This window comes from Tamandua tetradactyla, chromosome 2, assembly GCF_023851605.1.
Source record: "Tamandua tetradactyla isolate mTamTet1 chromosome 2, mTamTet1.pri, whole genome shotgun sequence".
NCBI classification, from domain to species: Eukaryota; Metazoa; Chordata; class Mammalia; order Pilosa; family Myrmecophagidae; genus Tamandua; species Tamandua tetradactyla.
Window position 1 is genome coordinate 31,145,348 of NC_135328.1, and position 25,134 is coordinate 31,170,481.

At 39.6% G+C, this 25,134-nt stretch overlaps 1 pseudogene; it reads left to right on the top strand.

Moving 5' to 3' along the window:
* The first annotated feature begins 4,223 nt into the window (after nt 1-4,223).
* Nucleotides 4,224-5,101, top strand: LOC143655894 (THAP domain-containing protein 2 pseudogene; annotated as a pseudogene).
* Nucleotides 5,102-25,134: the final 20,033 nt, after the last annotated feature.

Below are 25,134 nucleotides of genomic sequence, written 5' to 3' on the forward strand. Positions count from 1 at the left end.
TGGAAAAATGACTCCACATCTTTTGCCCGTTTTTTAATTGCATTGTTTGTCTTTATATTGTTGACTTGTAAGATTTCTTTATATATCAAACCTTTATCATATAGTAGCCCATGTCAAACCCTGGGATCTGTTCTGTAACTACTTGTTGAAGAGTGCTTTGAAAACTACTGCTTTTTAATTTCTTTACTTTGAATATGTGTTATATTATACAATAAAAAAGTTTTAAAAAGTTCTTATCAGGTATGTGGTCTCTAAATATTTTCTCTTATTGAGTCAGCTGCCTTTTAACACTTTTGACAAGGTTCTCTGAAGCACAGGAGTATTCCATTTTGAGGAGGTCACACTTATCTATTCTTTTTCTTTCATTACTTGTGCTTTGGGGGTAAGGTCTGAGAAACTACCTCCTATCACTAGATCTTGAAGATGTTTCCCATTTTCTTTTAGGAGTTTTGTGATATTGTTTTTTTTTTCATGCAAGAACTTATTTATATTTGTAGTGTTAACTGATGTGACACATGAGCCCCTTTCAATCATGTTCACCTTCAATATGGTAATATTACTTATAGACCCAAAGTGAACCGCTTTTACTTCTATTTCTTTACAATTAAATTCAGCCTCATTAGCAAACTGTTCACCCATCTCAAACTTCTGTATATCTCTAGGTTCCCTGTATTCTGTATTATAAGCCTCTGATTTTACCTTTACCATGGTCATAAAAGTGAAATCATACAGTATCTGTCCTTTTGTGTCTGGTTTATCTCACTCACTCAATCTTTCCATGTGGTTCAGGACCACATGAAATGATCATGAAAGGTCATTTCATCTTGCTGCTGCATAATATTCCATCATATGTATATACCACATTTTGTTAATCCACTTGTCTGTTGATGGGCACTTGGATTGTTTCCATCTTTTAGCAATTGTGCATAGTGCTGCTGTGAACATCAGTGTGCAAATCTCTGTTTGTGTCACTGCTCTCTGCTCTTGTGGATATATACTGAGTAGTGGTATTGCCAGGTCGTAGGGCAACTTGATATTTAGTTTTCTAAACATCTAAATGCCAGACTGTCTTCCATAGCGGTTATGCCATCATACATTCCCACCAGCAGTGCATAAGTATCCCCATTTCTCCACATCCAACATTTGTAGTTTTCTGTTTGTTTAATAGGAGCCATTCTTATAGGTGTGAGGTAGAATCTCATTGTAGTCTTGATCTGCATTTCCCTTATAGCTAATGAGACTACACATCTCTTCATGTGCTTTTTAGCCATCTGTATTTGCTCTTCAGAGAAATGTCTATTCATATCTTTAACCCACTTTATATTTGGGTTGCTTGTTCTTTTGTTGTTGAGTTATATGATTTCTTTATGTATACAGGATATCAACCCTCTATCCGATGTATGATTTGCAAATATTTTCTCCCACTAAGTTGGCTGCCTCTTCACCTTTTTGAAAAAATCTTTTGAGGCACAAAAGCATTTGATTTTGAGGAGTTCCTATTTATTTATTTTCTTCTTTCGTTGCTTGTGCTTTGCATATAAAGTTTAGGAAGCTACCTCCTTTTACTACATATTGAAGATATTTCCCTACATTTTCTTCTAGGAGTTTTATGGGACTGATTCATATGTTTAGGTGTTTGATCCACTTCGAGTTAATTTTTGTATAGGGTATAAGGTAAGTGTTCTCTTTCATTCATCTAGTTATTGATATCTAGTTCTCCCATGCCCATTTATTGAAAAGACTATTTTGTCCCAGTTCAGTGGATTTGGGGGCCTTGTCGAAGATCAGTTGACCATAGATTTGGTGGTCTATTTCTGCACTCTTGATTTGATTCCATTGGTCAATACTTCTTTCTTTATGCCAGTACCATACTGTTTTGACCACGGTGGCTTTATAAGAAGTTTCAAAATCAGGGTATGTTAAGCCTCCTACTTCATTCTTCTTTTTTAGGATGCTTTCAGCTATTTGGGTTCTCTTTCACTTTCAGATGAATTTGGTAACTAACTTTTCTATGTCTTCAAAATAGGTTGTTGGAATTTTGATTGGTACTGCATTGAATCTGTAGATTAATTTGGGTAGAACTGACATCTTAACTCTATTTAACCTTCCTATCTATGAACACCTCCATGGTGTCTAGTAAATTAGCACTTAATCTTATTTGGCATCCCCTTAATGTGGTGAATCACTTTTCTCTTGCTTCTTTCTGAATGTTCTTCTTGCCTTTGGCATTTGACAATCTGAGTAGTATGTATTGAAGCGGGTCTATTCAGACGTACTCTTTTTGGAGTACATTGGGCTTCTTGGTTTTGCATAATTATGTTTTTTATAATGGTTGGGAAATTTCCAGCCATTATTTCCTCAGGTAGTCTTCCTGACCCTTTTCCCTCCCTTCTTTCTGAGACACCTATGATGTGTCTGTTTGTCTGCTTTACATGGTGAATCATTTCCCTGAGCTGCTGCTCAATTTTTTCCATTTCTGTGTTTGTTCTTTTGTCTGTTTGAATTTGGCAGCTCTGTCTTCTAACTGACTTATCCTTTATTCTGCCTATTCAAATCTGCTGTTGTGTGTCTCTAATATATTTTTTATTTCATCTCATGCCTTTTATTTCCATAAGGTCTGTTATTATTTTTTGTCTCTGTATTCTTTCAAATTCTTCTTTGTATTCTCCTAGTTTCTTCTTAATATCCTTGATCATTTTTTGCATATTTTCCTTCATCTCTTTGAATTGATTTAGGAGATTTGTTTGACCAACTTTTAAAATTGTTCCTTTGGGCCACATCTTCCTGTGTTTTAGTATGCCTTGTTATTTTTTGCTGATATGTATTCCTCTGATTATCTCAATGGGTCTATCCTGAATGTTGGTTTCTTTTTCTTATCTGGGATTTGATTGTTGTTTAGATTTGTCTTAGGGCTTTGCTTTGACTGTTGGATTGTCAGTATTTCCCAGCCGAAACAGGGCTGGTACCTGTATAGGATAAGACATTTCTGATGTTCTTGGATAGGGTCTGGAAAGGCTCCAAAAAGCCCTGCTTTTCTCGCCCCCACTTTCTGGCCTGCCCAGAGAATGGTGCTTTTTGGAGCTCAGCACCGTCTAAGTGGGCTGAACCTGTGGACGTTCCATTTTCTCACACCCACCAGCCACTTTAAGGTTCAGTGTTGGCTGTGTACCATTCTTTACCGGGGGTGCAAGGCTCCCACAGCTGTCCCAGTATACAGCCATCCCTGAGGCAAGGATTGTGCTACCTGCTGCTGCTTTCCTCAAAGGTGGGGGATGAGCGCCAGAAGTCACAGCTGTAATTATGCTCTCTGCCCACATTTTCTCCACCTCTTTTTCCTGCACTGACTTTGGTGTTGTAGTGTCCTCTCCTATATCTCAGGACCCCAGACAGTTGATTCAGACAGTTTTTGCCTACCTACTTTCCCTATCACCAAAGCCAGAACTTCTGCTTTTTACTAAGACTAGCCGGCTGCTTAGATGTGTAACCCATGATGAGCACCATTAAAATAAAATAGTGTATGTCATTAGGCTGGGGTGACTCCACTTGGCCTATCTTCAACCGAAAATCCATGCCGGAAACTTGGGCAATGCATCTTTTCTTTAACTGCTTCCGGTAGTAGGAGGCAGAGCCTTGGAACCTGTGCTGGGATTGGGGTGAGGCAAGTGAGGCAGGATTTAGCAAGTCCATTAGTTCTTCCTGGATTTAAAAATTTTTAATTGGGCGGGCCGCGGTGGCTCAGCGGGCAAAGTGCTTGCCTGCTATGCCGGAGAACCTCGGTTCGATTCCCGGCCCCAGCCCATGTAACAAAAAACGGAAAAACAAAATACAATAAAACAAGAAAATGTTTAAAGATGTTTCCCTTTCTTCCTTCCTTCCTTCCTTCTATCCTTCCTTCCTTCTCTCTGTCTTTCCTTTAAAAAAAAAAAAAAAAAAATTTTAATTAAATTTGGAGAACCACACGATGCTAATTGGGACTTGTAGTCTTTCTCACCTCTCCTCTTGGGTTCGTCCTTCCAATCTGCGGGCCGCACCTTATTCCACACTGGAGTGGGGCGGTTGGAGCACCTGGAGTGGGCAGACCTGTTCTTAGCCGCAGCCTGGGTAGTGGATAGTAATCAGAAGGGAGAACATCTCTTTTAATTGCTCTAAGATTGCTGTCAATGGGCTGCAGTAGTCCAACTCCCTTCTTGCTTGGGTCCGGTAGGGGGCGGGCTGTGGCTGCCATGTTGGCGAAGGCAAATGTTGGCGACTGGAACCCCAGCTGGGTGAGCATCTTAATAAAGATGCAGTCTCCCTACCCAGCTCCCACGACTGGGAAGGCGCCCTGCCTCGTTTGCCCAGCCTCTGCCCGCAGGAAACAAACAGCAGCCCGCGTCTCAGAACAGGCTTCCAACAGTGCTGACCAAGGGGGGAAGGCAAATGCCCACAACTGTGCACCGGCTGCCACCTGCCAGCAGTACCTTAACATCGGCATCCACAGAGGCCAGAAGAACGGGGGAAAGAGGCTGAGAAATTAGCAGTTATTTTTGGCTCCTAAAAGAAGAAAAGAATGTGTTTGTCTGGTTAGACGCATAAACTTCGCACTAGGAAACCACACTTTTTTTGTTGTTATTGTTCAAAACACTTTGAAGCCTCTTGTTTTGATCTAACAGGACAAACTCGATGACTTCAAAGTGGATGCTGTTCCAACCATTTTTTTTTTCATTTTTGTACCCAAATAAAATCTATGAAACTCAAGTCTAGAAGCCTTTTGAAGGAAAACAGTTCTAATTTAAAATCAAACATTTGTCTTCAACAAGTACTATGTGAACACAGTTATGCATTCAGGAGCCCTTTGGAAGCAAAGAGGAGAGTTAAACTGGCAAAAGAAATAGCAAGCTTAAGAAGAAAAATGAAAAGTCGTCTACAAAAAGAGTGTAGAGAAACTCTAAGATGGATCCAAGCTGTATGCTTGGTGAGGAATTTAGAAGCTAATAACATTTTACTTCAGGGCATATCAGAACACATTTTACCAACTGCCTTAAGCATTGTTCCTTTGAAAGATTTTAAGATTTTTGAAGAAGAGCAACAGGATAAAAAAAAAAAACTACCGATTCTCTAACATCTGAAACAGACCAAGAGTATCTTAAATTATGATTAGCTTGCACACACACACGTACACACAAAGACTAACTTGCACAGAACTTGATACCCAACCTTCATTCTTTTCAAAGGTAAAGATATTTAAGGTCGTCAGTATTGGGTATTTAGAAAGTTTTACTTGAAGTAACAATATTTCTGTATATGTTATGAAGACTTGATTTTTAAAAAAATGGAAAACTTTTAATGAAACTTTTATTTGTAAACAAATGAAAGTGATTATGTGAAAATTGCTTAAAATTCTGCTAGGAAATTGTATGTTTGTAAGATGTTTTGTGTTTTTGTCTTTTTAAACTGCTTTGATAGAAACCATCTAAGACAAATCATGTAAAATGTTAGAAAAAAAAGTTTCCCTTTACCAAAGTTGGAATATTACATTCTAAATAAGATGCTAAGTAGTAGTTAAACAACACTTAATATGTGACCTTAGAACACTGCTGGGTTTGGTATTAACCAAGTTGTTATGGGCACTGTGACTTGGAGAATTTATAGAAAAAAACCCGAGGTACAGGGCAAGTTCTTTTTTAAACTTTGTGGGTTTTTTTACCAGTAAAACTGAGGTAATCATGTCTTCCCTCATAAGACTATTAGATTTTAAAATAGATTGTAAAATATTTTGAAACTGATAACTTTCAATATGAAGTATCTTTGAGTCGTCTACACTAAGTAAGCCTCAGGTACCCCAGGATTAGCAAAAACTGGTAGATGATTATATGCACCTTTTAAGAAAGTATGTTACAAAATAATGCAGAGTTACAGATCTAGCATTTACCTTAATTAAACTAATAGATAAATGTATGCTACTCTATTGCATTTCTAATTTCAAAACTAGTGAACTACACTACAAAGTTTCCCACTGCCTCATATGTATTAATACCAAAACTCTTAAGTTTTTTCTTCTTAATTACTTTCTAAAACATTTTGCACCTCAGAAATAGCACACCAATATAGTGGGCAGTTTTTTATTTCCATAAACTCAAAGTATAATTTAATCACAGAAGAGTATCATATTATATCTTCATAAGCCATAACAAAACAAAATTAACTTATCTTATACATCAGCTTGCTTATCTTCTTTTTTTTTTTTAAAGTTAATGTCCAGAGTGGGCCACGGTGGCTCAGTGGCAGAGTTCTCACCTGCCATGCCAGAGATCCGGTTCAATTCCCAGTGCCTGCCCAGGCAAAAAAAAAAAAAAAAAAAAATTGAGTTCCAATATAGCAACTGTAGTACATACAGGAAATAAAATGAAGTTCTCTATCAAAGTACATGTATGGCTCTAATAAAGCTATGCTAGTATTAACTAATTAATTTCATAAAATGGTAGTACCAGAACTATTCATATGATTTATGATTGCCACTGGAACAATTAAAGGGTTTGCCTTCTTTCACCAAATGTTTATTTAGAACCCTTTCCTTCAAACAGTTTTGATCAAATCACGTAAACATTTATTAATATAAAATCAAGTTATTTAATCCTAGTTTAAGTTCAAGCTTCTGATATTACTATATGAAGGTAGAATATACCTAATCATAAATTTTTTTTGCCAACTGTTTGGGTTGCTTTGTTTTTTTCTTTTGTTGATGACATTTGCTTGGACCTTGGAAAGTCTTTTTACGGTATTATCATCCTTTCTTTCAATATAGAATGCCTCTCAAATAATTTCCACAAATCCAAAGGTAGGAAAAGTTTGTTTTAGTTCACATCAGCCACTTTGAGCAAATATTTATGAAAATTATTTTGTGGATATTGTAAACCTGGTAAGACATTTTATCTTTAGAATTGGATGTAGCTCCTTGGAATGATTGTTATGTGCTTTCTTCTAATATCATTTCAAATATCTTTTCACCAACTTATAATAATCAGCAAACACTTACCATATCTTTTTATACCTCAACATAAGTTGGGTAAATAATCATTAGAACATAAACCATGTATTCCTAGTATAGACGCTCATGTAGTTCACGTCTCCAAATACAAAACACTAATTAATACAGACCAGTTCCCATCTACAGTGATATTTTGATATCTAAACATGACATTTTAATTTTAAAAAAAGATTGTAAAATAAAGGCAAAATTCCTTAGTTTTCTTTCATTGGTATTTGACACCGTTGAGTAAATGACCGCTTGGGCGCGAGGCTGCGCCGCGTCGGAGCGGCAGGTACAGCCAGCGGTCGGCGAGCGCCCAGCGGCGGGCGGGGCGGCAGGTGCGACCGATCACCGGCAGCTTCTGCAAGGAGCAGGGGCCGGGATGGGCCCGCGCGGCGCGGGGGAGGCCGCCTGAAAGAGGCGCCGGCGGCAGCTCAGCCTGGCCTGTCGCCCGGCGAAGATAAATCGGAAGTGAGGGGCGCCCCGCGGGCGAAGCGGCTTCTCTGGAAGACTTCGCGAGCGTCGGCGCAAGGACCGTGGGGCTGCGGCGCCCCCTGCGCCCGGTGCACGCGCGGCAGCCGCATGCTCTCCGAGACGGCGGGCGCAGAGGCCCATCCGGTACCGCCGCCCGCGCCCCGGGGACTCTCGTCAACGCTGCGGGCTGACCGTGACACGGGCCGTCAGCTGCGGCATCTTTCGCGCGGAGTCGGGGACGGTCGCCGGCTTCTTCTTGTCCCCCGAGCGGCTGTGCTGCCGTGGGCGCGGGCTGGCCGGTGGCGAAATGGGTGACCAAGCTGCCACCGAGCAAGACATAGAGCTCCCGATAGATGTCCGCCAGGGTCACCGAAGGGGATGGATCCTCCAGCCTTCCACCCTCTGGCAGCAGCAAGAGAACAGACCTTTCTTTATCCTGGGCAACCTAGCTGTATCCTGCCAGCAGTTTTCCCCTGAACGCATGTGTGCTTCCACCGCCTTTGCAGCAGTCAGTTGGGGGGGGGGGGGGGGGGGGGGGGGGGGGGGGGGGACAGTACTTTTATTATAGGGGGGCGACATTGGTGGCAGATGGGCAGCATGTACAAGTTAACCAGGGGTTGTCACATGGCCATCCAGGCCAAACAAACCCTCAGCCAATGGCTCCCTGACAGGAAGAGAGCCACCTGAACCTCCACTTCATCTGTCTCAAGCCTCCAACATGCAGTCCCCAAGTACCCCTGGGGGAAACTGAGAGCCCCTGACATCCTGTCTGAATCTGGTGGGCTTTTCCACACTGGTCAAGAATGCCCACTGCCAACCATTGCTAGGTATCTACTCAGAGGACATGAGGGCTAGGACATAAATGGACATTTGCAAACCAATGTGTATGGCAGCATTATTTACAATTGCCAAGAGATGGAAACAGCCCAAATGTCCATCAACAGAAAGTGGCTAAGCAAACTGTGGTATATACATACAGTGGACTATTATGCAGCTGTAAGACAGAATAAAGTTATCAAGTATGTAACAACATGGATGGACCTTAAGGACATTATGCTGAGTGAGATTAGCCAGAAACAAAAGGACAGATACATATGGTCTCACCGGTATCAACCCACATCAGTGAATGAACTTGGAAAACTTTAGTTGGTAACAGAGACCATCAGGAGATAGAAATAAGGTAGATACTGGGTAACTGGAGCTGGAGGGAAACAGACTGTGCAACAGGACTGATAGTAAAAGTTCAGAAATGGATAGCACAATACTACCTAACTGTAATACAATAATATTAGAAAACTGAATAAAGCTGCAAGTAAGAATGATAGCAGGAGGAGGGCTGGGGGCACAAATGAAATCAGAAAGAAAGATAGACAATAAATACTGAGATGGTATAATCTAGGAATGCCTAGAGTGTATAAGGATAGTGACTAAATGTACAAATTTAAAAATGTTTTTGCTTGAGGAAGAACAAAGAAATGTCAATATTGCAGGGTGTTGAAAATAGATGGTAATTAATATTTTAAAACTTTAACTTATGTGTGAGACTAAAGCAAAAAATGTTTATTTGGTACAATATTTGTATTTTGACTAGTGCATTTCTTAATATAACTTATGTGAACAGCTTAATTGAGCACCATAGTGCGTGGAACCTTGAGTAGGGCATGAGGTTTTGAAGGTTTGTCCAGACTGATGCCCTGATAAATCCCAGAATGATTTGAACAGTGAGTAAAAAAGTATTTGCGAAGTCCCATTGGAGGAATGGTGGGAAAGGGGAAAAATTCAACTTCCCCAAGAGGAAAATTCTTGATATTCTCACAAGCAGTGGGGACAACCAAAGCAATAGGCTGAACCCCCAATCTGGGGGTTGTTCATATGAACTTAACCCCACAAAGGATAAGCTAAGCATACTTAAAATTAGGCGTAAGAGTCACTCCCAGAGAACTTCTTCTATGGCTCAGATGTGACCTCTGTCAGCCAACATGACAAGCACACTCAGAGCCCTCCTCCTGTCTATGTGGGACATGACTCCTAGGGGTGTAGACCTTTCCTGGCATGTGGGACAGAAATCCTAGAATGAGCTGGGACTCAGCATCAAGGGATTGAGAAAACCTTCTCGACCAAAAGGGGGAAGAGCAAAATGAAACAAAATAAAGTGTCAGTGGTTGAGAGATTCCAGAGTTGAGAGGTTATCCTGGAGGTTACTGTTACACATAATATAGATATCACCTTTTTAGTTAAGGCGTAATGGAGAGGCTGGAGGGAAGTGCCTGAAACTGTAGAGCTGTGTTCCAGTAGCCATGTTTCTTGAAGATGATTGTATGTCACAGTGTGACTGTGTGATTGTGAAAACCTTGTGTCTGATGATCCTTTTATCTACATTATAAACAGATGAGTAAAACATATGGATTAAAAATAAATAAGGGGAACAAATGTTAAAATAAATTTAGATTGAAATGCAAGTGATCAATGAAAGGGATGGGTAAGGGGTATGGTATGTATGAGTTTTTTCTTTTTTCTTTTTGTTTTTCTGAATTGATGCAAATGTTCTAAGAAATGATCATGATGATGAATATACAACTATGTGATGATATTGTGAGTTACTGATTATATAGGTAGACTGGAAGGATCATATGGTAAGAATGTTTGTGTTTGTATGTTGGTATGTTTAATAAATAAAATAAAAAATAAAGAATGCCACTGCCTAAGGAGCCAATGGCAGAGCAGGGACTGTTACATGCCTGGACCATGAGACCTGCAGCCACGATGCCCCAACTAGACCAACCTACTCTAGGGAGTCACCTCTCCAAGTCTTAGGTGGGGACCAGCTCTGGCCTGTGGACCACTCAGTGTCTAGGAAGAGTCCGCCCAGACATGGGATGGGCAAGACCTTTGTACACTGTAAAAGGCTGTGCACAGGGAGTGCACCAAGGTGTAAGTTCCAAGAAGACATGAATGATGCCCCAAGCTCTCTCCATGTTGCTGGACACACGGAAGGCATTCTGAAAATTTTAGTTGAATGACTGAATATGAGGCAGCTGAGGCTTAGGTATACCCAGAATCACCTCTGGGTATTCACCTGCTGTGGTACATCAGGCAGTCCACCCCACCCATCTTCACCCATGTGTGATGATTAAGTGACATTAGGGCTGCAAAGCCCATCTGAGTACAACAGTTCCTGAAAAACTACTCTTGCAAGCACTCACCTCTGGGCCTTCTAGCTAGCATTCCCACCCAGGGAGGAGGCAGATGGCCACCATAGCACCCACACTGTACAAAGGAAGACATGGAGGCAACCCCCCTCACCCATGTATAATGCTTAGGGATCCGGGCTTGTGTAGGGGTGACCATGAGCCTACTAAAATTCCTCTAGCTCTGAGGTGCTGAGGCTGTGGTAAGACAGCCTGAACCATGGCCCCTTGATCAGGCTCTTTACCCCCAACCTGCAGTGTCCTGATTCCTCCACATGACATTCTTTGTGTTCTCATAACACGCTCCCCAGCATGCTCCTTCCACCCCATGTTCCAGCCTCACTGGCACCTTCTTCACCCTAGGAACAGGCCAAGCCTTTGCCCATCTCAAAGTCACTCCCTCCCCAGTCTGCATTTCTCTTTCCTTAGCCCACCCATCCACATCGGACTTGTCTTTGAGGCTGTGATTGTTTGGCCTCAACTTGGCCAGGTGAGGGTGCCCAGTTGTTTGGTCAAGCAAGCACTGACCTAACCATTACTGCAAGGACATTTTATGGCTGATTAATAAGCCAGAAGACTGGTTTATTAAATCTTCAGTCAGTTGATTGCATCTGTGGCTGATTACATCTATGATTAACTAAGGAAGTGTCTTCTGCAATAAAAGAATCCAATCACCTTGATTTAATCCAGTCACTTGAAGACTTTTAAGGCAGAAGTGAGAACTTTCACTTCTTCAGCCAGCCAGTGTCTTCTGGAGAGTTTATCAACAAACTTCATAGGAGTTACCAGCTAACGGCCTGCCCTACAGAATTTGGACTCGTGCATCCTCACAGTTGCATGAGACATTTTAACAAAGTGTCATATTTACAGATATTTCCTGTTGATTCTGTTTCTCCAGAGAATCCTGACTAACAGAGCTTGGTATCAGGCTGTGGTAGTTACAGGTTTAGTAAGCACTGAAGGGTTAATCTCTTTAGGTGGAGGTTATGCATGGGCTCAGCAACATGGGCTTCCACTCATGAAGGTCAAACTGCCTACAACCACTGCTGAGTGCCCAATCTGCCAGCAGCAGAGACCCACATTTAGTCCCCAATATGGCACCATTCCCTGAGGTGATCAGTGTGTTGCCTGGTGGCTGGCTGATTACATTGGATCACTTCTATCACCGAAGGGACAGTGATTTGTTCTAACTGAAATAGACACATACTCTAGATATGAGTTTGCCTTCCTTGCACACAATGCTTCCACTAAAGCATCATCTGTGCACTTATGAATGCCTTATCCACTGTCATGGCATTTCACACAGCAAATGAAGTGTGGGAATGGGCACATGCTTATGGAATTCTCTGGTCTTACTGTGCTCCCCATCATCCAGAGGCAGCTGGGTTGGTAGAATGGTGGAATGGCCTTTTGAAGACCCAAAATATGACCCAATTATGGCACCAACTAGGTGCAATACCCTACGTGACTGGGGCAGTGTTTTCCAAGAAGCTGTGTATGCTCTGAATCAGCATCCACTCTATGGTGCTGTTTCTCCCATAGCCAGGATTCACAGCTCCAGAAATCAAGGAGTGGAAATGGGAGTGGCACCACTCACTATCAACCTTAATGATCCACTAGAAAAATTTTTGCTTCCTGAAACCTTAAACTCTGCTGGTCTACAGGTCTTTATTCTAAAAGGAGGAGTGCTCTTACCAAGAGGCACAACACTGATTCTATTGAATTGGAAGTTAAAATAGCCATCTGGCCACTTTGGGCTTTTCATGCTCTGAATCAGTAGACAAGTAATGGGATCACTGTACTAGCTGCGGTGATCAATCCTAGCTATCGAGGGGAAATAGGACTGCAACTACACAATGGAGGTAAAGAAGAGTTTTCCTGTAATACAGGAGATTACTTAGGGAGTCTCTTAGTACTACCATGCCCTGTAATTGAAGTCAATGGAAAACTGTAGGACTACCAATGGCCCAGAAACTTTAGGATTTAAGGTTTGGGTCAAACTACCAGGCAAAGATCCGCAGCCAGCCGAAGTGCTTGCTGAGGGTAAAGGGAACACAGAATGGGTAGTGGAAGAAGGAAGTGATAAATATGAACTACGACCACAAGGCCAGTTGTAGCAATGAGGATTATAATGGTATGAATATTTTCTCCTTGTTTCATTATGAGTTTGTTTATATTTGTACATAAAGCAAATATCTTGTTTTCTTCTTATCGCACAACATAAGTTATATTGTTCATATTATAGTATTAAAGTTATAGGATATCAAGTTTAAGAGTGAACATTACCCAAGGACTTGCACCCTATTCTGGAGAGATTTAGTGCATTTCTAGTTGTATGTAAGACAATTGAGTATTGTTAGGTGAAATATATGTCTGTTTTTGTGTTCTATTTAGAGATTAAGTATGGTTTAAGGTGATGTGTATAGCTGCCAAGTTGACAAGGGATGGACTGTGGTGGTTAGGTTAGGACTGCAGAGAATCAATGCAGTAGAAGTAATGAGAGCTGGTGGGGGCCTGGCCTTGGGGGGCAGAGGGGATCTCTCAAATGTGCAGCCTATCCAGGGCTCACCCATGCATCTGCTCTGGAGGCCTCTATAGCCTCCATATGCATTATATCCTTATGTGTCCTGGACGTAGCACCAACAGGGAATGTGGATCTGAATGAGATTAGAGGGAACTGATGAGCTGTCAGGAGGGGCAGAAGCTGCTGCCTCTGCATGTGGGGCAGAAGTTCCTGTTCTGTGCTGGGCAGTGGTGAGGACTTGAGGAAAGTGTGGCTTTCTCCTCTCTGCCAGCATAAGGGTCCTGGGTCTCAAAAGTGCTGGGCACCCTCGGGGACAGAGAACCCAACCCAGAGACCCCCTCGTGACCCAAACCACACCCTCCATCTGCAAAGCTACAGCTTGGAACACTGGACCTCAATATGGGGATGGTGGGTTCTGCATTAGAGTGGAGAATGTTCAGGTGGTGACACTCCCGCCCTCCCCAGGAGCTGTTCAGAAAGATGCAAGCCTATGATTGTGTGCATACCATCTCATCCCAGCACTCAGAGAAGGCTGAGGAGTGCCTGGCACCCACCATCCGTACCACCATCACCCAGTTCAACCGAGTGGCCAATTACATCATCACTACCTGCCTCGGGGACCAGAGAACAAAGGCCTCGGATGGGGCCAAGTCCCTGGAGCACTGGATAGAGGTGGCCAGGGTACGCTGCGGGCGAGCAGGACCTCCCAGCCTCCTGGATCCTGGGTGTCACTCTTTGCTTTAATCAGCTCTCAGGATTGGAATCTGTGGTCCAAGTCACTCCCTGGGCCCCAGCCCTGCATACTGCTGGCACAGTCCTTACCTTGCCTGTCCCAGGAGTGAGGCACTTGCTTCCTACTTCGCCTCCTTCCTCAGTTGGAGCTAAAGCCCTCCTCCTTGAGTTGTATCACGGGCTGGGCACAGGCTGTACCCTTGGGGTCTTTCTGGGTGTCAGCCTCATCCAGGAGTGGAGATGCCGGCTCATACCCCTTCTCAGCTCATTCTTTCTCCTTCCCCAGGAATGCCAAATCCTCAAGTACTTTGCATATGCCATCCTCTCTGCTCTTCAGAGCAACTCCATTTGGCACCTTAAGCAGACATGGGAGGAAGTTTCTAGGTAGGCCTACCTCTCTCCAGAGAGGGACATTGCCAAGGGCTGAGCATTGCTCCCTCAGTAGTCTGGGCCCTGCTGGAAGACAGCGCCTCCTGCGGCCAAGACCAGCCTCCATGTGAGGGTTGCAGTCCTTATGCTGGCAGAGGGGAGAAAGCTACACTTTCCTCAAGTCCTTCCTCACCTTCCAAGGGTTTCCTCCAAGTCACCATAGCACTTTGTCCAGTTGAAATAAAAACGGGGGGGGGGGGGGGAGCTGTTCAGGTGACATGGCATTGGGGGTCCTATCTGGCATTGGAGAGTTTATAGTCACTGAGTTTCAAAACAATTCATCCAGGCTTTGGGATCCCTGGAGTCTAATGTCAAATGGATTTGCATTCACATCCACCCTCACTCTTCCTGAAATTTTCCATTTTTCCTCTTCCCCAAAGAGACAGCTCCTGTCAATTCCAAAATATGAAGAAAACCTCCCTGAATAGGGACTTGCCAGTCCAGGTAAAGTGGAGGCAGGTGGGACCACCAACAGTGGGCTGTGGGGCTCTTAGATTCACAGTGAAAAGTTCCTTGAAAAATTTCAGTGTGGTGTTGTCTGAACTGTGCCTATGCCCAGTGCTGCCGGGAGCCTCTGTCTACCTGGCTGGGCTGAGCTGACCCATCAGAAGATGCCTTCCTGGGTGACCACAGGGCTCCATGGGGACGGGAGGCCATTGACATGGGCTTGGACAGAGATTGGGGACAGAGACTCCAGTGGGCTGGGACAGGTGGGAGCTGGGCAACAAGGCCACCAGAGTCACCCTTCCCTCTCCCTCAGTGGCTCGTCCGGCTGGGGGTTTGGCCACACAGTGTGAGGGTGGGAGAATCGAACCCCGGGCACCATTGCTGAGTGGTGAGGTAACTTCAGCTTGGACCAAGCTCACCAGAGCCAGCAACTCCTCCATCTCCCAGCAGGGCGTTGTTAATAGCTCTCTTCTGCTCAAAGTCTTTCAGCTATTTATCACACAGGATAAAATCCAAAGCCTTTGCATGGAAGAGCTACCCACTCAATTCCATTTACTTTGGCACCATGAACCATTGGTCATTCTCTGAACATCTCATAGATTCTCCTACTTCCAAGTTCTTTGTTCCCACTGTTTTTAATTTTGTACCCTTATCATATGTTCAAATGCCCCACCCCCTGTTTTGTGTTGGTACTTTTTTTTTTTGGTGAGAATTCATTGTTATCTCTTTTTGACATTTCTGCAATATCCCACTTAGAGCAATTTTTACACTTTGCATTATATTTGTTTTGTTCATGTCTTCCTTCCTCAACAGATTGTAATCTTCTTGAGCTCATGGACCCATGGGCTGTGTCTTAATTATTTTTATGTACTGCAGTAACTAGCACAATGCCTCGCCCAGAGTAAGCACTGAAATGAGTATCTAATTGAATTCACCTCTTAAAATCTGGCACAAGCTCATTTTGAAATAAGAACTATTACAATTTTTTTTTGCATTTTCTATGAAATGTGGGCTATCAGTGGTTTTTGCAGGAGCACTGATGTGTATGAAATACTACACTTACCAGCAAAAGTGAAGATGACAGGTAATCAGCTTGAGAGAGAATTGAAGATTAGCTCAAACCGGAACATGCAGAAAATCAGGATATATGGAATGAAAAGAATATTGCACAAATGTGTTGCATAAGTAACTTATTGTATTGTGGCTATTAATTTATAGGTGTAGCCTCACATATTATCTTTTAATCGGTAAGTGACTGTTTTGCATCAAAGACTGAGAGCAAACATTTAAACACAACATGGTTAATCTAATAAAACAAGTTAATTAATGTTGGAGAAGAGCTGTGGCAGTGTCAGTATGTAAAGAAATTTTTATGTGATCCCTAGGTTTCATATGCATGTAGCTTACTTTTTTCAAATACAAGAAGCCAAATGTTATTGTAGGGTATCCTTATAATATTTATCTCAATAAACAGTATCACTTTGCTCTGTTCTACATCCTCAATTCCTTAACAATTTTCTGATTATGAACCACGTCACATTCTTATTGGATCTTTTACACACGTTGAAGAATTCACTTGAACTAATCTTCTCGCCAAGATAAGAACTTTATCCCTTCTTAGACTTGACTCTGTAATCTTGAAAAAGACATGGACTGGAATAAACGGTGATACTTGGGTCTCCATTTGCCTGGGAAAAATGAAAGAGCTAAGTCCTCACACTTTAACTTTCTTTGGGTAACATTTACCATAACCTCCTGCATTTTATGGCCCAGTGAAGTTAAGTGATTTGCCCCAAATTACACAGATGGGTCTAGAACTCAGGTCTTCTGACATCGGTGGTATATCCATCAACTGTTTTTAAGCATATTTTTAAACATCCATAATGTGCAAACTATGCTAGCTGGAGAGAGCAAATGGGTTCTCCTCAGTCAATGTGGTAGGGAAAATAAGATGTTTACATAAATAATTATGGAATTTAATGTCATAAGGGCTATGAGAGTAAAAAGGAAACAGTGGCTTATTATTTTAATAAATTGTAGATATACAAAAGAATAATTAGTTAGATAACTTATTTAGGTATTTGACCAGGTTAACCACAACTCTCAGAAATCTAGCTCATTGGACAACAAAAGCCATAGCATAGCACCACTATGTACTTAATGGAAAATGGACCAACTTGCAAAACAAACAAACTCCACAGGTCTGAACTTGAAAAGCAAACTAGAATAAGTTATAACAAGTGTCGCAAATATACAGGGTAATCCATATCAACCCTGTAAAGAGTGAGAAAACTATTGTTTCTCTTTTTAGGTCTTCATGTTGTTAAAGCATCTTTGATTGCTTTTAGGCATTATATTAAAAATGGAGAAGGGTGGGGCATTGGACTAAATTTTGGAAGAAGGTTATTACACCAGTAATAATCACATATGCCAGAAAAATAGTTATATGAAGAGCCGAGGGCAGGTCTTTTCCATAAATCAAAAGTTTTTTTAAAATGGAAATTCCCATTGCTTAGTATTTTTAATTGAGTCCCAATCTTGTTCCTCAGAATACAAATTGCTTGGTATGTGCTAACTTAATAGGAGGTTAGACAACTTTTATTGTGTCTTATAGGGGGAAAAAAGGGAAGAAAAATGGTTAGAAACAACATCTAAAACTATAGACTATATTCTCCTTTAAATAGTCTCCTTTTTTGGTTCCTAACTTCCTGTTTTCCCACACCTGTTATGTACTTGGACTTTCCATCATTTTGGAAGAAAAATAACAAAACCACAAAATCAGACTTACTGATTCCACTACAAATATATGCAATGCAGCTTCAGCTGGTACTTGAGGGCCAAATTTCAGTCTCTATCGATTCAGTCAATGTAAGTGCCAGTACTGTTCTACATATGAGAAATAGTGCTTTGAACAAGACCCTGTCCGCACGTTTATTTCTAAATGGCCCCTTATTCTATTCCAACAATATCTAGACCAGTGGTTCTCAATTGAAGGTGATTTTGCCCCCACCCTACCCCCAACCCCCCGGGAAAATTTGGAAATGCCTAGAGACATTTTTGAGTTTCACAATTGGAGGTAGATGTGTTAAAAGGGATCTGATAGGTAGAGGTCAGGGATATTGCTAAACATGCTACCATGCAGAGGAGAGTCCCCCTTCCCCGAGAGAATTATCCAGCTCAATGTCAATTGTGCCATTGTTGAGAGACCCTGTTCTAGACTGAACTGTTTTCACACTCCTCTACTTCAGTGTAAAGTCCCTACTCCTGGAGTTCATCACTTCACGTACTTCACTTTCTACGTGAATGGGAGGTTGTGTTCCTTCATTTTTCCCTTGTCATTGCAAACATCTATGCAGCCCCATTTGACATTTTTACTCTATTTCTGTGAATAATTACTATTCTTTCTTTCCACTTTCATTATTGATGTTCTACTTGTTCCCAAATTGTTATACTACCTACGAAAATGTGTTATGTGTCATGGGATAAAAACACATATAAATCAGGCAGAGTATCATTTTACTTGGATTCTTGATCTCATCTCCACTCACCTCTAAAATATAGCTCATAGGCTATTTCCTTTTATATACATTTTCATTCCCTCCCCTATAATGGCTTTTCTCTCTGTGTTGAAAAATGCTTAATTATAGCCTACCATAAAATGTACTCTAAACTCCTTATTTTGACCCTCCTACTTTTTAGCTCTTCTGTATCCCCTGGGATCCTATTACTTTTGCTTGGACTTCTGTAATTTTCTCCTAACCATTTCCCAGCCTCTAATCTAATCTATGTGGTGCTGTAGAAATTTTATCCAATAGTTAACTAGTGCCTGCACATACATAACAGCTACCGTAAATCAAGTATATCTTCTATTTACAAGGTACTAAGCTTGACTTGACTTAAGCTAGTATTATATATTACATAGATGAGGAAACTGAGAGGTTAAGGGACTTGCCCACAAGTATATAGCTAGGAACTCAGGAGCCAGATCGCATGCCAAAGTACACACTTCATTTCCTAAGGTGTCCTTAGCTTGGCATTCAGGATTTTCTGTAATCTGGCTCTCAGCTTTTACTGGCTCCTACTGATCTTCATCCACCCACACTCTTTAGAAGTTACTATTGTTCTCTGCCTACTCACTCTCCTTACTTTCTTTCCTTCTGTTAGCTTCTGCTGTCTACATTATCTTTCTGACACATCTCTATCAGTCCAAATACCTACCCATCTTTCAAGGCCCCACTCAAACTTTCCAGGTGAATTCCCTCATCTTTTTTTTTTTTTTTTTGATCCTTTCTTTTATTTTTCCTAGGAGAACTTTCCTCACTTTCAAATTTTGTTATCACTAATTGTACATACACTTCTCCACTCTTCCTCCACTCTTACCTCCATTAGAGCAAAGAACTTGTTAAATGATAGTAACATATTTTTGTATAGCACTTTACCAACAGTTTTTCATATGTGTTAAGAGCCTGACAAAGAATAAGAATTCAATATATGTTTGTTAGCTTGTTTGTTTCTAATCTTCTTAGCAATTCTCTAAGGTATTATTATATTTTACCAACAGATAAGGACATGGGCCTTCAGAGAGTTTAAATGACATGCCAGTGGGCACTAGTGTTCCAGAATGGCCCAAGCGCCAATCTGAGAGTTCTGTCTACAGTTGAGAGTTCTTTCTTCTCTACTACCTATGGCATCAGAGTTTTGTTTTACCCATATACCCTACTTCTATACCTTGGTCTTGGTAATTATTGAGTAAGTGATGAAAGAATGACAAAATGTCTATTGAAAATATACTCTTTTAGGTTGAGAATGTTGAGAGGTTTTTTTGGACAAGGATAAGCACACTCTAGGATGTGACTCATCCCCACACGTAGTACTTATTGTTCATTTAGTCAGAAGAAAACAAACCTTCCCATTCTGATGAAAGATCTAGGGTAACGTTAGGTTAAAGTCTATATTATCCACTTAAGAATATCATTGCCACACACTTTTAGCAGGTATGTTTTTATGTGTTATTTAAAGTCATTAGGTAGGAAGAAAATTGAGGGGATAATATGGGTTTTCATGTATAGAAGTTTTCCATTTTTGTGTAGCCCAATTTTTCATTCTCTCTCTTGCTGTTTCTGCCTTTAAGGCCACTTTTAGAAAGGCTGTCACTCCCAGCCCAAACATTGTATCAATGTTCAAATATTGTTCTTCTAGTATTTCTTTTGTGTCATCTTCTACATTTATAACCTTCTTGGGATTATGTGTGTGTGTGTGTTTGGGGGGTGCACGTACATAAACCATGAAATAGGTTTATTATTTAATTTCTTTTTACACAGTGACTATGTAAAAATATATATCATTTCTTGGTTTTCTTTCTGATTTTAAATTACATCTTTTTCATATACTCACATATGTTAAATTCTTATATGTATTTTCTAGATTTCTAATTTGTTCTGTGATGGTTTACACCTATACTAAGACCACCGTTTTAGTTATTAAAGTTTTAATTTCTGGTGGGCCAATAACCTTTATTACTCTCTTTTTTAGAAATTACATTCCTGGATCAAATTTTATGTAGTGATATTGTATTCAACATTCACTAATCTTTTATTTAGAATATCTTCATTATTAATGATATTTACATTAATATTTGCCGGTAGTTTTTCTTTCTGTCTTTAAATTTAATTTAATTTTTTAGCCTATTCTCTAAGGTTCACTCTTAATTATAAATATAAGAAATATTTTGTCAAGATCCCACACTTTCTTTTTTGCTGGAATTCTGATTGAGATGGAAAAAATGCTATAGTCTGATTTGGAGAATGGGCATATTTTAATACAGAGTTTTCAAAATCAGAGAACTTGGTAAGGTTTTCCATTTACTCAAATCCTCTTTTATTTCTCCTATTAGCTTTACAATTTTTCTTTGTATGCACATGCACACTTGAGCAGAGCACAAAGCTTTAGAACATATATACTAGAATCAGCCTGCCTGGGTTCCAAACCCATCTAAGCCATGACCTTGTTCCTTCACTTTTCTATGCTTCATTTTCCACCTTGTCATATGGGATGATAATAATAGTGCCTCCTAGGGTTATTGTGAAGATTAAATAATTTAATTTATAAAAAGACCTTAAAACAGTATCTGGCACAATATCATCTAAGTATTGCCTTGTATTATTCTACATTTCATTTTTCTTATTAAATTTATTGCAAAGTGTTTTATGTGCTGATATTGCAAATAGGATCAGTTTTTCCGTTACCTTCTTATTGGTTGCTATTGGTATTAAATTTGCTTATGGACTACCATCCCCCAAAAAAACACAACACCACATTGGTATTTCAGCCTCCAGAGGTCTCCCCTTTCCTGTGAATTGCTCTAATTTCCCATAGCTTACATTTTAAGAATTTTGTTTCACGTAGAGCCAAGTGGTAATACTTAGAAGCTTAGAAAACTAGAAATGTCTAGTGCTGCTGAAAGGTCAGGTAAGACAGATAAAATCAAGAGCCAGTCCATTAAAAATGCTGATAGAACTCACAAATCTCTTGCAAAACTGATCAAATGGAAAGCAGGTGAAAGTGCAAATAAAATTTTGGAATTAAGAGAAGAATGTACACATCTAAGGAGAAATTTCTAAATCATATGAATATTCAAATTTTAGTCTGTCAATAAAGTTAAAATATTCACAAAATAAGATACTATATATATATAAATTATGAAAATTGATACAAAAAGAGACAGAAAATTTGAATTAACAACCATAAAAGTGATGGGAAAGGCTACCAAAGTTCTACTTTTGAAAAAGTCACCAGATCAAAATGCTTTTACATATGAAATCTATCAAAACTTTTAGGGATAATTGTCATTTAAAGAGCATTGAAAATGATGGAAAACTTCATAAGCAGTTCCACAAGACTAAACATAGCTATGAAACCAAATTAGTGAGTAATAGCAGGAGGAAAGAAAAAACTACCAGCCGATCTTAATAAAAATAAATGCAAATACCATTAAGAAAGAAATAAATGCAAATATCCTAAGTAAAAGTTTAGCAAAAGTTGGATACATCATGTCTAAATCAAATTTATTCCAGGGATGCAAGGATAACCCGGTGTATTAAAACACGAGCATCTTAAGATTTGTAGCTAAATAATAAATAAATCTTTAAACATTTTATATTCTTTCCCTTCTAATATTAGCCTACTTTGATACTTCTTCTGATCACTTCTGCCTAAGAATACCTTCTTACTTTTTTTGGCCATCCAAAAAAAGCTGCCTTTTTTTTTTTTTTTTTTTAAATACTTAAATCAAGTGTCACCTCTGGGTATGTGTCTCTGGACTTTTTCTACCCCAGGTTGAGAAGCTGCTCTTGTACACTTCCATAATACCTTGTTTTTACCTCTGTTTTGCAATTTCTACATAACTCATTTTTCCCATCAAACTGTGAGCTCTATGAGATAGAGTGAATTTATTTTTGCTTTTCAGATGTCTGGCACATAAAACCCTGGTACCAAGTGGGAGACCTCAATCAATGGCTGAGTGACTTAATGTGTTCATGGTCTTTGATCTTGTAGTAACTATGCTTTTCTTGTAAGTCATCTGAAGTCTTTTAAAATACTTTATAGCAAAATAAACAATTCATCTTTCATACACTAAATATGGTAAGATGCTCGTCTGCCATGTGGAAGACCCCAATTCGATTCCCAGCCCATGCACCCCATTAAAAATGTCTTTGAAAAATTTTGAAGTACCTGATAGGGTTAAAGATAAAGTTGATTGAGGAGCATTTATTAAATATTCTTCATGAACCATTTAGAAATGAACATGATTGCCACAATCTTCCTGTCTCTAACAGAATTAATTTGAATGAGCTTAAATGTTGATTAAGCTATGCCAGTGAATTCATTGGACCAAAAGTTATTTTAAAAATTCACACACACACAAAAATATTCACACAATATTAGTATTTGTGTTCAAGAGAGAGGTGTCATCTACTTTCTCTGTTTAATGTTTTCATTAACATTTCCACAGAGGAAATAAACAAGTAGTTAGTAAAATTTAGAAACAGTAACACTAGAAAAACTGTTAGTCAATTAGAGACCAAAAAAAAAGTCATACATGGAGACCTAGTATGATTGGCTTACAAGAAACGAATGCAATAAAAAAAAAATCACCTTGGGAGAGTAAAATGAATGACTCTAATAGTCATTAACCTAGTAGCATTAAACTAAGAAAAAGTGATTTGATTTAAAAAGAAAAGAAAAGAAAAACAAACCTTCATTCCAAAAGGAAAAATCTTAATTAAAAAATAGCAGAAAAGTACTTAGGAATTTTATGCATGGCATAAGATCAGTGTTACTTAGCAGAGCATGCGTCTAGGTTGTATACATCCAAGATAAATGGAGATGACAATTCCTTCTTATTCACTTTCATGAGGGTACATAAATCACCTGGTTAAAAGTACCTTGAGGGCAGTGCAACGGTAGCTCAGTGGCAGAATTCTTGCCTGCCATGCTGGGGACCCGGGCTCAATTTCCAAAGCCTTCCCATGCCAAAAAAAAAGAAGGAAAAGTGTCTTGAAAGCAATCTTCAGTACAATACCTAGAATAAAGTACAGAGAAGAACATAATAGACTGCAAATCAATTTATAAGGAAATGTTGGAGGAAATTGTATGTATTTGCTACTTGTTTTACTCCACCTATTGCAGCTGAAGTTTGAGGAAGTATAGAGTCAAACTATCAATTAAATAACAAGGGTCTGCTAATTAAATTAGAGCACTTACGCTAAAGATAGTTGCTGCAATGGAAATTTCTCTGAAATCTTAGTCAGCTACGTCCTAAAGGAAACGATTGTAAGTTAAGTACCCATTTTAGGAGTATTCTGTTTCCCTGATTTTAGGTTTCCGTGTAGAACTTCAACTAAAATAATACTGACATTTCTCTACACCCTTCATTTACCTAGGGGAGGCATGACTTAACTGATCAGGACATTTAGGAGAAGAAATGGGGTATGCATGGCTCAGCCCCTCCTAAGCTCTCTGCAGAGAAGGTTTACACTAGTCTATTCTCTGCCATCTGGTGAGAACCAAATGAGTGCCCAACTTTGCCTATTACGGAAATCTAATATTAAGGTGAAGTTTAAGTATTCTATTGTGGACATACATCAAAATTATGTCCTACAGTCCACCTTTTATAGTAGTAAGCTAGCTTTTTTATTTCCAGTCTGGATCGGTGTCTATTTTTTTTTTTTGATTCTGATCTCAGAAGAAGAAGAAAGGGGTGTTAATATTGACATTTTAAAATCCAAACAGCTGTATTTGAGCCACTGCAGAGGCAGAGTTAGAGAATTTTCTTTTAATTTAGTTTTTAACTTTATTGACGTATAATAAAGACAAAATACTTAAAATGTACAATTTTTTCAATTCAGACATAGGTATCACACCCATGAAACCATCTCCGCATGAAGATGATGAGTAATTTTCACTGCTAAAACTTTTCTCAAATCTCTCAGCTGTCCATCCAGTCTTCCACCCCTTTCATCAGGCAACCCTCAATTCACTTTCTGTAACTATAAGTTGACTTGTGTATTTTAGAATTGTGTACAAATACATTCATACAAACAAGATATTTTTTCTGGCTTCTTTCATTCAACATACAACTTTGTGATTCATCCATATTTTATATATTTATATATCAATAGTTTTCTTTTTTATGTCTGAGTAATATTCCATTCTAACGATATGTATATCATAGTGTGTTTATCTCTTCGTGTGTTGATAGATATTTGGGTTATTTCCAGTTTGGGGCTATTACAAATAAACATGCTATGAATATTTATGTACAGGCTTTGTGTGGGTGTGCTTTTATTTCTTTGAGGCAAATACATAGGCATGGAATGTCTGAGTCCTATGATTTGTGTATATTCGATTACTTAAAGAAACTGCTTAACTGTTTTCTAAAGAGGTAACACAATTTGATATTCCTATCAACAATTTCAGTTGTTCCACATTCTTATCAATAATTAGTATTGTCCATCTTTTTAATTTTAACTAGTCTAATAGGTATATAGAGGTATCTCATTGTGATATTTTGGATCTCTTTGATGACTACTCATGTTAATCATCTCTCCATGTGCTTATTGGGCAGTCATATTTCCTCTTTTGCCAAGTATCTGTTCAAATACTTTACCCTCTTTTTTTTTAAATCAGGCTATTTGTCTTATTAAGTTGTACAAGTTTTTTATATACTCTGAAAAGAAGTCCATTGTCTGATACATGCATTGTGAATATTTTCTCGAAGTTCATGGATTACTTTTTCATTTTCTTAACTATTTTTATAAAGTCCAATTTAT